Raw genomic sequence first — 16,078 nt, 5'->3', positions numbered from 1 at the left:
CTGCATAACCTACAAAGAGTTGGTCTGCTTGTCTGATCTTAGCCAATCTGCTGATATAAAAGCTCAAGGCTCGCTTAGGGTCCAGCCTGTGCAGTCTCTCTTCCTCCTTCCCCGGATGAGGAGGAGGGTAGAAAGAAGGTAATATAATCTTCTGAGTGATGTGAAACTCCGAGACTACCTTCGGGAGGAAGTTAGGCTTCACCTGAAGAACAACTTTGTCCTTGTAAAAGATTGTATGTGGAGGTTTACACGATAAGGCTTGCAACTCGCTAACCCTTCTAGCAGATGTCAATGCTATTAGCAAAACAGTTTTGAGGGTGAGAAGCTTCAATGAACAAGAGTGTAGTGGTTCAAAAGGGGCACCCTTTAGGAAGTTTAAAATTAGGTTTAAATCCCATAAGGGAACTTGAAAAGGTTTCGGGGGATAAACATTAGTTAATCCTTTTAGGTATTGTATTACCAATGGAATTTTGAAGTATGAAGGCTCCTCTGCAGTGCGCTTAAAGATTGATAGCGCTGCGAGATAGCCCTTAATTGTGCCAACCTGTAGGCCTGAATTAGCCAGGTAAAGTAAGAATGACAACACCATAGGTGTACCACAAGAAAAGGGTTCAATATTCTTTTCTCTGCACCAGCTGCAAAATTTGTTCCAACGGCAGCGGTATAGAGTTTTAGTTGCCGGCCTTCTGGCCGAAAGCAACACCTCCATAACATCATCCGGAAGGTCCCAATCCTTGTACCTCAACCTTTCAGACACCAAGCGTGAAGGTTGAGGGTCTTGATGGCTGGATGGAGAACCTGACCTTCCTTCTGCGAGAGAAGATCCTCTCTGTATGGCAGTCGAATTGGAGGGCAGATGGACATGTCTAGAAGGTCCGGGTACCACGTTCTCCTGGCCCAATCCGGGGCAATTAGGATCATGGTCTTCCGAAACCTTCTCAACCTCCTGATCATTTGAGGAATGACAGGGACCGGAGGGAACGCGTACAGAAGTGGGAACTCCCAGTCCACTACGAACGCATCTCCTAGAGCTCCTCTCGGGGGAAATTCCCTTGAGCAAAATCTGTCGCACTTCCTGTTGATACTGGTGGCGAACAGATCCACTTGAGGGGTTCCCCAAAGGGCGAAGATCTCTTGAAGGACTTCCTGAGCTATCTCCCACTCGTGAGAGACTGTGCTCTGCCTGCTCAGAGCGTCCGCTGTCAAGTTCTTCTCTCCGGCTAGGTGAATTGCCGATAGAGAGATTCCTTCCTGAATTGCCCAAAACCAGAGCTGCATCGCCTCTCTGCACAGTGGTAGTGAGCCTACGCCTCCTCTTTTGTTGAGGTAGTGCATGGCCACTGTATTGTCCGTCATTATTAGGACGTTTCTTCCCCGTACAGACGGCAGAAAAGCCTTCAGCGCTAGTCTGATGGCTCTCAGCTCCAACAGGTTGATATGTAGTCTGGACTCCGATGGAGACCAACGACCGCTGATGGTCAAGTCGTTGGCGTGAGCTCCCCACCCCGTGAGTGAGGCATCCGTGACTACTGTTATCTCCGGCCATGGTTGCCAAAACATTTCTCCTTTCAGGATGTTCTCCCGACAGGCCCACCACTGAAGGTCTCGGGCTACTTTGACCGGGATCCGAAGGAGATCTGTCATCCTTCCTGAGAACTGTGACCACTGAGTTCTCAGTGCCCACTGGAGGGATCTCATTCTCAGGCGAGCCTCCGGCACGAGGAATATGCAGGATGCCATGAGGCCTAGCAACCTCAGAAAGTCGTAGGCTGGGAGATATTGGGCATTCTGAAATCTGATGACCATCTGCAGAATATCTCGAGCCCTCACCTCTGGTGGCAAGGCTCTTCCCAGGGAAGTGTCCAGGACTGCTCCAATGAATTGGAGTCTCTGTGATGGTATCATCTGTGACTTCTTTAAATTGAGGGAGAAGCCCAGCTTGTGAAGGAAGTGGCAAACATAATCTAGTTGTCTCTGAGCCTGTTCCGAAGATACAGCTCTGATCAACCAATCGTCTAGGTAAGGGTAGACGTGAATCCCTTCCCTCCTTAGACTTGCAGCCACAACCGACATTAGCTTGGTAAAGACCCTCGGGGCGGAGGTTAGCCCAAATGGCAGAACTCGAAATTGATAATGAGAGCTGCCAATTGCGAACCTCAGGTATCTCCTGTGCCTGGGATGGATCGGCACATGGAAATAAGCGTCCTGGAGGTCTAGAGATACCAACCAGTCCTGAAGCTGGAGGGCCTGAAGGATCTGAGAGAGAGTCACCATCTTGAACTTGTCCTTTCGGAGGAATTTGTTCAATTCCCGTAAGTCTAAGATGGGTCTCAGTCCTCCGTCCTTCTTCGGTATTATGAAGTAGGGGGAGTACCAACCCTTGTTCCTTTCCGCTACAGGTACCAGTTCTATGGCACCTTTCTCTAGCAGGTCTAAAACCTCCTGCAAGAGGAGCGGATCTGGAAGCTTCAAAGGGTTGTTCCCCGGTGGATGACTCTGAGGGATATGTAGGAAGGGCAGGCAGTAACCTTGGGCCACTGTCTCCAGAGCCCAAGCATCTGACGTAATAGCCTGCCATTCCGTCAGATGGTGAGTTAACCTGCCCCCTACTGGTGTTCTGTGAGGGGAGACCTCAGAGTGGTTTTGAAGCGGCTGATGCAGTTGCCGAAGGTAAAGTGGCTCCTGCTCCTGCGGGTGCGGCTTTCTTTCCCCTACCCCGTCCACCACGGGTAAATCTTCCTTGGCCTCTTTGAGCCGGTCGTCCTCTGCCCTTTCCATATGAGGAATAGTAACGAAAGGACCGTCCTCTCCACGATGATCCCGAAGGACGAAAGGTATTCTGACGGATAGCAGCTCCCAATGACTTGGCTGCTGCCTTGGACGTTTGCAGTTTCTCCAAACTGTCATCCGCCTTCTTTCCAAAGAGGGTAGAACCGTCAAAGGGCATATTCAAAAGCCTGGTCTGCACGTCAGAGGCAAAACCAGACTTCCTCAACCACGCATGCCTGCGGATTGTGGTACTTGCCGCCATGGCCCTGCTGATACTGTCAGCAGAATCTAGGCCAGTTTGTAGGGTCTCGCACATCGCATCTTTACCATCCCTGATGATGTTTAAAAATGCGTCCCTTTCCTCTCCTTCTTGGAGGCAGTCAGCCGCTGATGAAGCGCACTCCCAAAGGGTGTGGCTGAACCTAGCGAGCGTACAGGTCGCGTTAATAGACTTTAACGCCATGCTACAGGCAGAAAAAACCTTCTTAGCCATGGCATCATACTTTTTGTCATCCCTATCCTGCGGAGCAGTGGGGTATGCAGATGTGCTGCCTGATGAGGTTGCAGCCTGTACAACTAAGCTCTCAGGAGTAGGGTGTTTTGACAAATATTCAGGGTCAGAACTAGCCACCCTGTATTTTGTTGACAGTTTTTTATTTACTGCCGGGATAATTTCCGGCGTTTCCCAGTTTGTCAAAATCCTTCTCTGTAGAGCAGAGTGAAATGGAACCACAGGATCCTCCTGTGGGCCCTTGTCCAGTATGTCAGTGAGGTCATCCTGCTGAAAGGCAGGAGAAGGTGCAGACCAACCCATAAATTCTATGATTCTAGACATCAGAGCTCTATATGGAGTCTCCGCATGTTCTCCTGGGTCTGGTTTGATAAATTCTGCTTCAGGAGAAGTGTCCAAGCCACTAGCTTCCTGAAGTGCATCCTGAAGATTTTTTAATCCTCTTTCCTCAGAGGCGAAAGTCTCTGGCTCTGGTGATGTGGTCCTCTGTAAATCAATATCTTGGTCTGAATCCTCCCTTTCCTCAAAAATCGAGGTTAAAGGGGGATACTTTGGTTTTTGGAATGGTATAAACCCCATTTCCAATGCAGAAGGAGCCATCATCACAGGCCTTGAAAACGTCGATGTCGTCGACACCGACGTGAAAGTACTCGAAGGCGCCGTGAAAAGCGTCGAGAAATGTGTACTAGGCCTCGAGGAACTCGAAAGGATCGGAGTCCTGCTCGAGAACGACGTCGACGTTCTCGGCGTCGAGTCGGAGGTCTTTTGTCTAACCGTTGGCTGTGGAGTAGCCGTGGTTCTTTCCTTCACCGGCGTCGATATCGGCGTCGACGTCGGCGTCGACTCGATCGACTGATGCGCCGATGAATCCTTCGACAACGGCGTCGATGGCGCCGACCTCTGTTTCGAAGGAGTTTTCGACGATGGCGTCGATGATGCTTTATCTCCCGATGGCTCGAGGCGCTTTCGGGTTGACTTTTCCGCCGGGTACTGCGACTCGCGGCGTTTAGATTTTTTGGGTTTTTTACCCGGGGTATCACCCTCAGCTGTCTTCGAGGGGGACGAGGCCGCTTTCTCGAAGACGCTTAGCATCTTTTTCCTGAATTCCTCCCACTCAGCTTGCGAGCTGCGTTTTGTGGGGCAATGAACTCTCTCAGGAGAACTCGACGAAGATGACGAAGGGGATCTCCTACGTCTCTTCTTCGAGTGTCTCGATGTCGACGAGTGGTGGGAGCCACTTCGTGATCTAGATCGAGAGTGTTTTTTATGGTGAGGAGACGAACGTCTCGACTCTACCGAAGAAGCTTTCGAGGAAGTTAAAGTTGACCTACCTCTCTCGAGCTTTCCCCTACGCTCCTTCAAGGCTTTCGCCGTCATGGAAAGGCATTCCTCACACTCCGAACTCTGGTGCGTGATTCCCAGACACCACAAACAGACCCTGTGAGGGTCCGTCAACGACATTTTCTTCCCGCAGTCTCGGCACTTTTTGAAACCGGACCGAGGGGTCGTCGGGTCGGAGGAGGATGCCATCGATAACGAGAACTGAGCAACGGTGTTCCGAGGCACAACGAAGCGCGGAAAAACGGAACTGAGCAACGGACGCTGCGCGCGGCCTTTATAGGCAGGATGACGTCGACGTCGGCACGGAGGCCGTCGAGGGTCATCGACTCGGCGATCATCGACGCGCAGCGCCCTCTGGCGAAAAAATTTTCCGAGGCCAGCAAAGCTGAAGGATTTCTATCTAAGATAAGGAATACGTCGGAGGACACAATCCCTTCGAAAGATATGTTTGCATGATAAGACATGGATTCCAGAGGCTGCAAGGTCTGATATAAAAGACAAGACACAGTCAATATAAGCCTGTCAGGGATCAAGCGGTTTAGCTAGACACCAATGACAGAATCTAAGTAATTTGCTCTTGTACAGAGCCTTCATAGAAGAGTTACGTGCCGCCTGAATTATGCACATAATATCCTCTGGAGCAATGAAGGTGTGGTTTGATTTGAGGGACTAGTGGCGACGTTTGGACTGCAAAATAGAGTTACGAAGGTACAATGAATTGGTGGATTTAATATATGAAAGGAGTTGGATGATGGATGCATCACTCTCACAGGAACCTGAAGTCCCCAAAATATTGGCCTGTGGATCACAAAAGGTGTCCGATATTTTGAAAGTTATGCAAACAGATTTACAGTGGTTGAACTCATGGGGAAAATTGAGGTTGTCATGGACGGATGAGCTGGGTGGAGAACTGACACAAGATGAATGGGAAAGGGTCTGGAGAGTTTCGGTTAAAGTTAAAGCGGATTTACAACTACGTTACACTCATCAGAGAATATTGAGTAGAACCTATTGGACCGCGGCCCATATGTATGCTTTAGGAGTGGTGGATGGTGACAGTTGTTGGGGTTGTGGGAAAGAGAGGGATAGTTTGCTTCATATGTTGTGGAGTTGTGAAAGAGTGACACATTTCCGGAGAGATGTTGTTGATTTGGCACATCACCTACCCACGGAATCCGTTAACAATCATTCTGCAATTACCAAGGAATGGTTACAAATATGATTGGGTAACATCGTGTTGGATTGCCAAAGTTTTGTTAGTAGCTACTAAACAGATATTAAAGGTCTGGAGGACAAGAAAGAAACCAATAGTAGAGGATTGGATTTTAGATGTACAAATTCTAAATATGAGAAGACTATGTTTTAAAAGCAACGCAAAGAAGTACGTTATGATGAACATTGAGGGAATTTCAATGATCTTTATGGGTAAACCACCTCGATCGGAATTGTGTAATAGAATGGGTTTGCATCACATCTAATGGATACGTTATGGGTGAGAGTGATTGTGTTGTTATGTTCTCTTGTTTTGTGTTGTCTGTTATGTTTGGGAATGTCAGGCCACCGCTCATGGCTACGTTATTAAATGTGTTAGGGTTAATATGTATTTTGAGGTTGCTGTTTATTGTATTCTTTGATTCAGGTTTATGTTATGATCTGGATGATAGCCTGCTGACCTAGTAGCATTTGCTTTGTACTTGATATATTTCTTTCTTGTTGAAAATAAGAAATAAAGTTTAAAAAGAAAATACCTTTACAAAATAAATAATAATAAATAATAAAAAACCCTCTGAAAAGTTTAACTGCAGTAAGGACCGGAACTCAGGTACCAGGCTGCCAAGCTGAAGGGTTGTGGGGAGGGGTGCCACAGCTGGTAAATGCCCTGGTTAATAAGGTCGGGAATCTGCAGCAACCTGATCAGGTTGCACACTGACAGGTGCTGCAGTTCCGAAAACCAGCAATGGAGAGGAGAGTGCAGTTGGAAGCACTCCTGAGTTTCCAGAGCGACCGATGAATCAGCGCCAAAGTAGGCAAGGTGTAAGCTTTCATGTTGTCCCAAGGGATCTCGAGAGCATCCCCCATGGAAGACACTCCGAGACAGTCCTTCGAAGGATGAAGAGGAAGTTTCTTGTTTGTTGAGGCTGCAAAGAGGTCTACCGCTGGAGCACCCCATTGCTGGAAGATCTTGGTGAGAACAACAGTGTTCATCTCCCACTCGTTCGCCGCAGATTGGCGGCTGAGGGAGTCTGATGCAACATTGATGTGACCCGGAATGTGCATTGCCTGAAGCCAGACATTGTGCTGGATCGCCCAATTCCACATTTGGATAGCTAGATCCATTAGAGGAGGAGAACTGGTGCCCCCCTGTTTGTTGATGTGAACATCGCTACGGAATTGTCTGTGTGAATTTGATGCACACTGTTGATGATATAGGGCTGAAAAGCCTTGAGCGCTAGAAAAACTGCCAGAAGCTCTAGGTAATTGATATGGGACCATCTGTCCTGGGGTGTCCACAAATGGTACACCTCGAGGTGAAACAGTGTCGCCCTCGCCCTAGAAGGGCGGAGTCTGTAGTAACCGTTACTTGTGGGCAGGGGTCCTGGAAGGAGGTTCCTGCCGAAAGGTTGATGACGGAAGACCAACATTGAAGACCCGCCGTCATGGAGGATGGAACTGGAATCATCTTTGAGTCTGGATCCGTAGCCTGAGACCAGCAGCTCTGAAAATCAAGCTGAGTGTGCCTCAGTTTTAAATTGTGCAAAAGAAAGAGCTAACACGCAAGAGGCCATAGGCCCAGTTGTCTCTGGAACCACCAGGCCGACATGTGGGAGGACTGCAGGAAAAGCTGGCACGTGGTTGACATGTCTGCAATCCTGTCCTCTGTCAGGAACACTCTGGTACTAACAGTATCCCAACGGAAACCTAGAAAGATCAGGTCTTGAACAACCGTAAAACGATTTCTGCCAGTTCACAGACAGCCTGAGATGGAACAGGATCTGGAGGAGTGATGCAAGATTGGCTGTTGCGGCTTGTGGGCAAGGACTGCACAGGAGCCAATCGTCCAAATAATATGGATATACATGAACTCCCTGCAGTCTGAGGAATGCTACGAGGACGCCATCATCTTTGTAAAAACATGCAGCGCCGAGCTGAGACCAAACGTTAGCACTCAATACTGGAAGTGCTGCGTTCCCGCAGAGAACCGCAGATATTTCCGATGCGGGCTCCAGATTAGGATATGCATGTAGGCATCCTGAAGATCTAATATACTGAGCCAATCGCCCTTCCGGAGAGAGGACTTTATCTGGCTGGGTGTAATCATCTTGAATTTGTCTTGGGGTAGAAAAGATTGAAATTGGAGAGGTTGAGGATAGTGCGCAGGTCAGCCTGGTTGGGTTTGGGCACTGTAAACAGACAGGAGTAATAGCCCTCCCCTTGCTCCCGCAAGGGAACAGGCTCCACTGCTCTGAGGTCTAGAAGTTTCTGTACCTCGGCTCTTAGGGAGGGCTGCCCAGTCTGCTGAAGAGGAGGGTGAGAGGGTATGGAGGAGAGAGGGGCAAGCGGAAGCTCACCCGGGCGACAGACAAAACCCATTAGTCTTCTGTGATGGTCTGCCACGCCTCCAGATGAGACGATATTGGTCCTCCCACCAGAGTCTTGTGAGACAGATGGAAAACATAATTTAGATGGTTTATCGGCAGGGAGACCCCCAGTTGCTGAAGAGGAGGCTGTTGACCGAGAGAAAAACCGGCCACCTTGCCTTCGCTGCTTTTGGTGAGGCCCACCAGCAGGAGCTTCTGCCTGGCGCGCACAGTGGGACTGGAACCTTCTGAAACCAGAGAAGGACCTTGTTTGAGATCCCAACCTCTGAGTATAAGCTGCTTTAGCTGAGGTTTTGGAAAGGACCGACAAATATTTAGCCGTTTACATGCTTGCCTTTATTTTGGTGAGTTCCTCATCAGTGGAGGAGTGGAATAGTTACTTTCGACAGGGAGTACTTTGCCCTGAACCTCCCTCGAGAACTTTGTAGCATGCAGCCACGCTTGGCGGGAGATATCTACTCCAACCATAAGGCCCCGAGCGGAAGTGTCGACGTGATGGGCTGCAGCCTCCAGCAGGTCCTGAGCCAGAACTTTGGCATCTGATAAGCTGCCCTTAAAATCTTCGAGCTTGTCATCGAGGAATATATTCCTGAAACTCGGCAAGCTCCTTCCACAGCTTGAGATTAGAAGCCGCCAGGATGTCCTCAGTATTAGCCTGTCAGAGCTGAAGAGCCGAATTAGAAAATACTTTTTTCCCATGGGCATCAAGTAGTTTGTCCTCCTTGGATAGGACTTGATACGCTGCAGAGGAGGACGTAGAGTGTAGCTGCTGCCACCAGTGTTGATGATGGGAGTGGACATGCAGTCAAGGGTAGGTCTTCTGACTTGTGTAGCTTGTAGCAAGCATCATTTTTTCTGTTCATGTGCTGCCTGGAATTAGTTTTTTCCCAGACCTTGCAGGCTTCGGCCAGGACATCGTTTTGATGGAAAAGGCCTGTCTGCTCCTGTGTCGACAAAGTAAAGACTCCAGAAAGTACACCTTCCTGTGGAGCCGGAGGCTCGGGTATTGGAATATCTAGCAATACCATCAATTTCCACTACCCGGTCATGAAAGGCTCTGATAGATCGGGGCGGGTCATCGCTATCCTGGTCCGCTTTATCTTCATCAAGTGTGGCAGGAACAGAATCTAGATTCACAGCACGTGGCTACTCGGACCCCATGGGCAGACTTGACTGTGCAACGGGAGTCTTAAGCATGTGTGAAAGTAGAGGTAGCGGTGGTAGTGGAGGGGCCCACTGGAAGAAGAGGCGGAGGTGGCACTACCGGGACCTGCAGAGGTTTAGCTGGAGCAGGTGGCAGCTCGGGAGGCTTAGGATACATTTCTTTGAATAGATCCTTAAAGTATGTCTTCATCGGGTCAGAGTGCATAAGGGTCTAGAACTTGCCAAAAACGCATCCTCAGAAGAAGCCCTTGTAACCAGAGTGGGTAGAGGCCGCTCTGAAGGGGCATACCCCAGGATTGCAAAGAGGCTGGTTGCCAGGACGGCCCTTCACCAGCTTGATCCATGTAAACCAAGGGAGTGGACGTAGGAGGGAGCAAGACTGTGTGTGACAGCGGAAAACGAGCACGCCAATCCATCAGAGGTCGGAACAGATTCCTATTCAGAGGCGTAGCCAGGACGGTCTAACATGTGGGGCCTGAAGCTAATGTAGTTGAGCCCACCGCAGGGACATTAACATCTGTAAATGCCCACACAGCACTGCTGACTGGGCATTTACAGATTTTGGGTGGGCCTTGCCCCTCAGGCCCTACCCTGTCTACGCCTCTGTTCCTATTATCCACATTAAGTTGAAAAGGCTGCTCAGACCCAAAAACAGGCCCTCTGTGCCAGCCGTTGAGAACGTTGGTGTGAGAGAGATAGTCAAAATGGCCGCCGCAGACCGCAGGGGTTGGACTGCCATTTTGTAATTGCCTGAGAACTGTGTCACAGATGTCCGTGAGGCCGTTGTCACCACAGGGGTATCAGGGGACGTATGTTCCATTTTAGCCTTGTAACAGGGAACCTCAGCAGTGCCCGTGCTAGCAGACATAGAGCACTTTTGCGACCACTTAGAATCTGCTGAAGAATTAGCCCTCAGTGAGGGAACCTCGGCAGGGCAGATACCTGATGACTTAAGGTGTTTACCCGCCTTCTTTGCCCCCTCAGCAGGATCGGTTCAACCACTGGATTGGGTGTGAGAAGGCCTAGGGTCACCCCCACGTAGCCAGAGCCCTCGTCGGGGGGCCCTCAATCCTGCCGGTTTTAGATATAGCCCCTAGTCAGTGATCCTCAGGGGTGACCCTGGTGCTTTTAGTCGCTTATTGGAAACCTTGAGATGAGTCTTGGTACACTTAGTTCTAGATTTGGAAACCTCAGGAAATACCCCAGTGAAAATAGCCCCAGAAATGCTGGGTTTAACTTTAGCCCCCAGATGGGGAACCTCTGATGAAGATCTGGTCCTGAGAGCCCCTTTACAGGGAACCTCGGAGGAAACTCTGGAGTGCAGGTTAGATCCCTTTCGGGACACCTCAGGGAGAGCCACTTGGGCCCCCCCTGGAACCAGTAGACCCCCGGGAAGGAGTCCCCTGGCCAGGGTGCCCTAAAAAGTAAGGAAGTTACAGGACGCTTAATTTTTTCTTCAATGAACTTCTGTAAATGCTGAGGCGGAATCCGCTGGAACACCTTCTCCGACCTGACAAGCCAACGCTGGGGTGCACGGGCAGAGAGGGAGTTGCAGTAGAAGCAAGAGTCCCACTGGCGTTCCGGGCAAGCACTCCAGACAGACAGAGCGTGGCTCTGCCCTCGCGAAACGACGTTCACACGAAGAACAGGACATAAATCCCAGATGCTGCGGCATAGATGGAAGAAAGAAGACCATGGAACCGGAGCAGGTATATGAAGGACAGGGGAACAAAACAAAAAAAATTCCCTAAGAATGCAAGTGCGTCTGACCCCACCAGTGCGGAGAAAAGGACTGAAGGGGCCCGCATAAAAATAAAAGAAGGACAAAAAAGTTAATTTTATGATTCTTAAAAAGTGCTCCGGTCCCGTCCTGATGGACGGAATGTCCCACAAGTATGGAGGAAAGGGGACGGGACGTAGGAGTATAGGTGTCACTTAATAAATGGAGTTTGCATTACAAGTAAAGATCTAGTAGTCCTTTGGGTCATGTCATAGATTATACCACAGTGATTTCATGATTTACATTGTGCACTGTGCATATTGTAGTTCTGAAAAAATTGTCTATCAGTTCCTGACCCCGCAGGTGCCCACCCCTTCCTTCTGCACATCCATATTGTGCTGGTCTGCCAACCCGTGTCTCGTAGTCCTCCTTCTCTGAGTCTGTGGGTATCCATGTACGCAAGCAGGGTGCTGCTCCATGGTACTATGACATCATGACTTGAACCAGGGAAATGGGTGCAACAGTAGGTCAGAGTGGAGTCTGTGTCGTATGTACACATTGCACATTAAGGAAAATATACTGTTTCCCAACTCATACTCTGATGCCTGGGGTCCCACCAGTGCCACATGTGTGCAGTCCAAAGCTGCTATTACATTTGGGAGGTGGGCAGTGGCATAAAATCTGGCCTTTGTGGCATGCACTTCTGCAAGGGTCCTTGGCAGAGAGATGTGCTGGTGCACGTTTCAGTAGTGCATCCATCACTTGTCCCAGCAAGTTAGAAAATGTTGGTTGTGACATGCCATGCAGCATGCCGACAGTGTCTTGATTCGTGCCTGTGGCACAAAAGTGCAGGACTGATACCAGCTTCAGTAGTGGTGGTATGGCTGTTCGTATATTGATGGCACTCTCAGTGTCAGGCTGGATAAGGTTGAGGAGGTCTGCAATGGTTTGCCTCTTGGGGCAGTACGGTGTTAGCAACTGTGTATCTGTCAGTCCCCAGGGCGATGGGCTGACTTTGTGAGTGGGTGCCCCACTTGCCATGCACCTCCATCGCCTAGGTTCTGGTGGGTTCCTTTGTTGCTGCTACTGTGCTATCCTCTGCAGGTCAATGTGGAGTATAAGTCCCTGGATGTCAAAGTTAGCAACTGCCATGGGCTACATGGGGCTTGGAAGTGAGTTTGGGGAAGGCGTGTCCCTTGTATACCCTGTTTGAGTCCATTGGGTGCACATGTGGGTTCATTTTTTTCACATGGATGCATTTAACTACACCTGTTTGGTGGAGGTAGCGGTGCCCATTTTTTGGCAGAATTACCAGCTATTTTTGTAATACAGTGGAATTACAATTTTTATTACTGAAGTTAATTCCACTAGTGGAATTAGCGTCTGGGGCTAATTCCACCAGATTTCAGCAGTGATTCGGCCGGCAGAATTAATGCCCATTTTCTGGAACGCTTAATTCGGCAGAGTGGTAAAAGTGTCGATAATTCGGTTACTGCCACTTTTTCCACTTACCTCCGTTCTCGTGTTGAGGCCCAGTGTCTTAACAGGCGGGGCGAAGGAAGGAGGATGAATGTGTGGGAGGAGGTGGCGAAATCAGTAAAAAAGACAGGTTTAAGGGCAGAGAGGTGATATGCAGAGGGCAGAGACCCTTTGAGGCAAGTGGTGGTATGAAGCTAAGGTGGAAAATGGCTGATGGGAGGCCTCTGTAGAACACCGGTAACACAGGCTTGTCCTGGCAGATAAAGCCTACATTCCAAGGCTGCTAATCTTAACTGTTCTAATACGTTTCTAAGGAATATTCAAGACTAATGCTCTGTAGAACGCTCTACAATACGTTTGACCTATGGGACCAATAGAACCCATTCACAATAAGGTGGCATTCTATAAATTGTTCCTTGTCTAGCCAGCCAGAACCCGACTATAACACACTGTTCTGCAGATTTCCTTCTGCTGTCAGTTATTAGGTGTCAGTGTCTACTCAACCACATGACTGCAGTAGTCTCTTTGTAATGCTGACATGGTGCACTAGTGTGCGCTGTGCCTCGTGCTCCTGTTGCTCTGATGTGGCTTGTTTAGCTTCAAAGATTATCTGCATGCCATCCCTGTGCCATGTAGTATCACTTGAAAGGCCAGAAGAATTCGGTGGTAAGTAGTAGACTTAAGTACTGCGAAAGCCCAGAATCCCTGCACTGTTATGTCAGCCCTTTATTAATGCAGAACCCGGTAATCATTGTCCCCTTAGCCCTACAGGTGGTGTCCCACTGTGCTGTAGCAGGGAGGTGCTACTCACGTTGCCATGCACCTTATGAACTTGTGGTGTCCTCCACTCTTCGGGCCACCTGCAGGGTGTTTCCTTCCATGAAATCGCAACCTCTGTACCATTCGCCTACCTTTGCAGCTGTCTACTGACACTGACGATGCAGAGCACTTGATAGGTAGGGCAGGGCTTATCCACTTATTACCATGGGGTGCAACCTAGTCCATGGCAAGGGTAAATAGCAAATCCCTTTAATAAATTCATGCAGTCTCTGGGTCTGGCCTCGTCAGGGTCTGAGATATAGCCCTGAGGGTTATAGGTCAAAGGATCGACTGCAAAGCGTCGAATGACAAAAGGTTCGAGTCAATAGCTCGAACACAAAAGGTTCGGAAAAAAAAAAAAATTAAATGTTTTTGGGGGGGGGGGGGGGGGTCCCCCACAACCCCCGTTTTTGTGGTAAAAAACATTTTTTTTTACCTACACGGAAACCCAAAAATAAATATATAAATAATTTTAAAAAATTCGAACCTTTGGTTTTCCATTTGCATTTGAGCCTTTTGTAATCGATCCTTTGACTGGACACCGCCCTGAGTAGGCTTGTGATTTCTCAGCCACTGGTCTCTGCCGGTTCTTGCCTTTCTCCCCTTCTCTAGGTCTGGTCTCAGCCAGGGTCTGAGATGTAGCCCTGAGTAGGCTTGTGACTTCTCAGCCACTGGTCTCCACAGGTTCTTGCCTTTCTCCCCTTCTCTGGGTCTAGTCTCGGCCAGGGTCTTGGAAATACCCATCTGCAAGCTCTTGGTTTTCTCTCCTCCTTGACCAGATCCATTCTCGCCCATGCACCCACTGATATAATTTGTTTCTATTTGACACGTGATCTTAAAATGTTACAGGAACTGAGCCATGAGTGAAATGTCATTGCTTCTGCCCAAGTCTCCTTCCAGATCGCTAGAACATCCATAGTCATAGGCTATATTTAACAACAGTCGATTGCTATCAGGAAAGAATTACAGTTCCATTAAGATTCGACACAAAGATTGGCCATGCCAGTGACTAGGATTGCTCCCATAGTGGTCCCTTCCACTTGATGGAAAATAATATCATTAAACTAAAAAAATACTTATCAGGGGGAATTTTGAACACAAGAGAATACACACATTCGGAAATCACTAGTGTGTTGATTGTATTGTCAAAAATACCCAAGTAATCCTGATTGGTTCTAACTGAAGGAAAGGCGTATACAAAGACTTGATGTAAAGATTCATCAAAGGTTCTCGCCCTCATAAAAAAGGTCTTGCCTCAAAAATATGGATTGAATGTACACTAGAATATGCTTTCTTTGCAAAGATCCTCAAATTAATGGATTGCCTTTTTTGTATATATTATTCAACAGAAGGGATTAACATGTCCTGGAAGAGGCTGAGCAACCAACATGATGTCAATGTGATCTGATGGAGTATAAATATATGTTGTATTGAAAAAACAAATGGACCCGTACTATAATACATTTGAAAATTACTGTTCATCATGAAATGTGTTCTGAAGTTATTTAAAGCACTGTGATCTTATTTGGTTACTAACAAATATTTTTTTGACATCTTGACTGTTTACAGTTTGATGGTGTGCAGGGGACAGGCGTATCCTAGAATTAAGGATAGTATTGTTTTTACAGTTGTTGCCCATCCTTTGTGCCAGGGATGTTTTCATCTACTCAGCACCTGTAATTATCCTACTTACAAACATTCCCTTTGAGCATTTATTGAAATAGGCATGCACTAGAGTATGAGATAGTTCCGGTAATTCAATTGCCATACCGCCAGACTATGTGTTTCGTCAGTAACCTTAAGGATGTACACCTCCAGAAACAAGCTTGATGTACAACCTCCACTTTACCGTTGAAAATCATCAGAATTATGTGAGTAACTTGAGGGCGTCCTCACATCTATTTCCCTTGGATCCTCTGCACAGGTGGCCAGGGAAAGGCCATTGCTTTTGGAACCTGACGCTGGGGGTGGAGAAGCGAGGGAGGATCAACTGGGTGGAGGGTTCTTGGGGAATGAGAAAGAAGCGTCATCAGGTGAGACGGGGTATTGTCGCTTTCCATTTCGCGATGAACCCTTATTCCCAGAAACCTTTGTTGGATATTGTCACCCCATTGTCAGAATAACATTAGGAAAAATGACAAGCCTCGAAAACCTAGGAGGATGAGAAAAAATAAGGTGCCCTTGGGCGAGACATGGTATCTCCCTTTCCCTATTGATAACCAACCCAACCCTTACCCAACCTTCACAGGCTGGTATAAGCCTGGTCCCCCCATTGCTCCACAAATGACACTTGACAGTACTGGGACGAAGAAGAAGCAACTAAGTGCAATGAAGACAATTCTCTTTTACCACTCTAGTACTGGGACGAGGAAGATGGAAGATGCCTGCTAAGAGCTCTGAGGGTCAGGCATGTCCCTTTGATTGTTGTCAGGCAAAGCTAGTTGGACATTCTCGCCTGCAGCCTGTCAAGGGGCTGCTGGTGTATAAAAGGAGACCAGCCCAGTGGGGAAAAGAGCGACAGGAGAAGCAGCATGGAGCCCGCTGCAAGCAGCAGAGATCCCTATTGGAGCAGGACACCGAGTGGCTGAGGACTATGGAGAGAGGCGGTCCATGGCAGCGTGGCATGGGAGATGGGACTCTCTGGAGCAGGCTGAACAAGGTGAAGGGAGCCATGTG

This window comes from Ambystoma mexicanum, chromosome 7q (assembly GCF_040938575.1).
Source record: "Ambystoma mexicanum isolate Mex_15411 chromosome 7q, UKY_AmexF1_1, whole genome shotgun sequence".
Lineage (NCBI taxonomy): Eukaryota > Metazoa > Chordata > Amphibia > Caudata > Ambystomatidae > Ambystoma > Ambystoma mexicanum.
Note: the sequence above shows the minus strand (reverse complement) of the source record.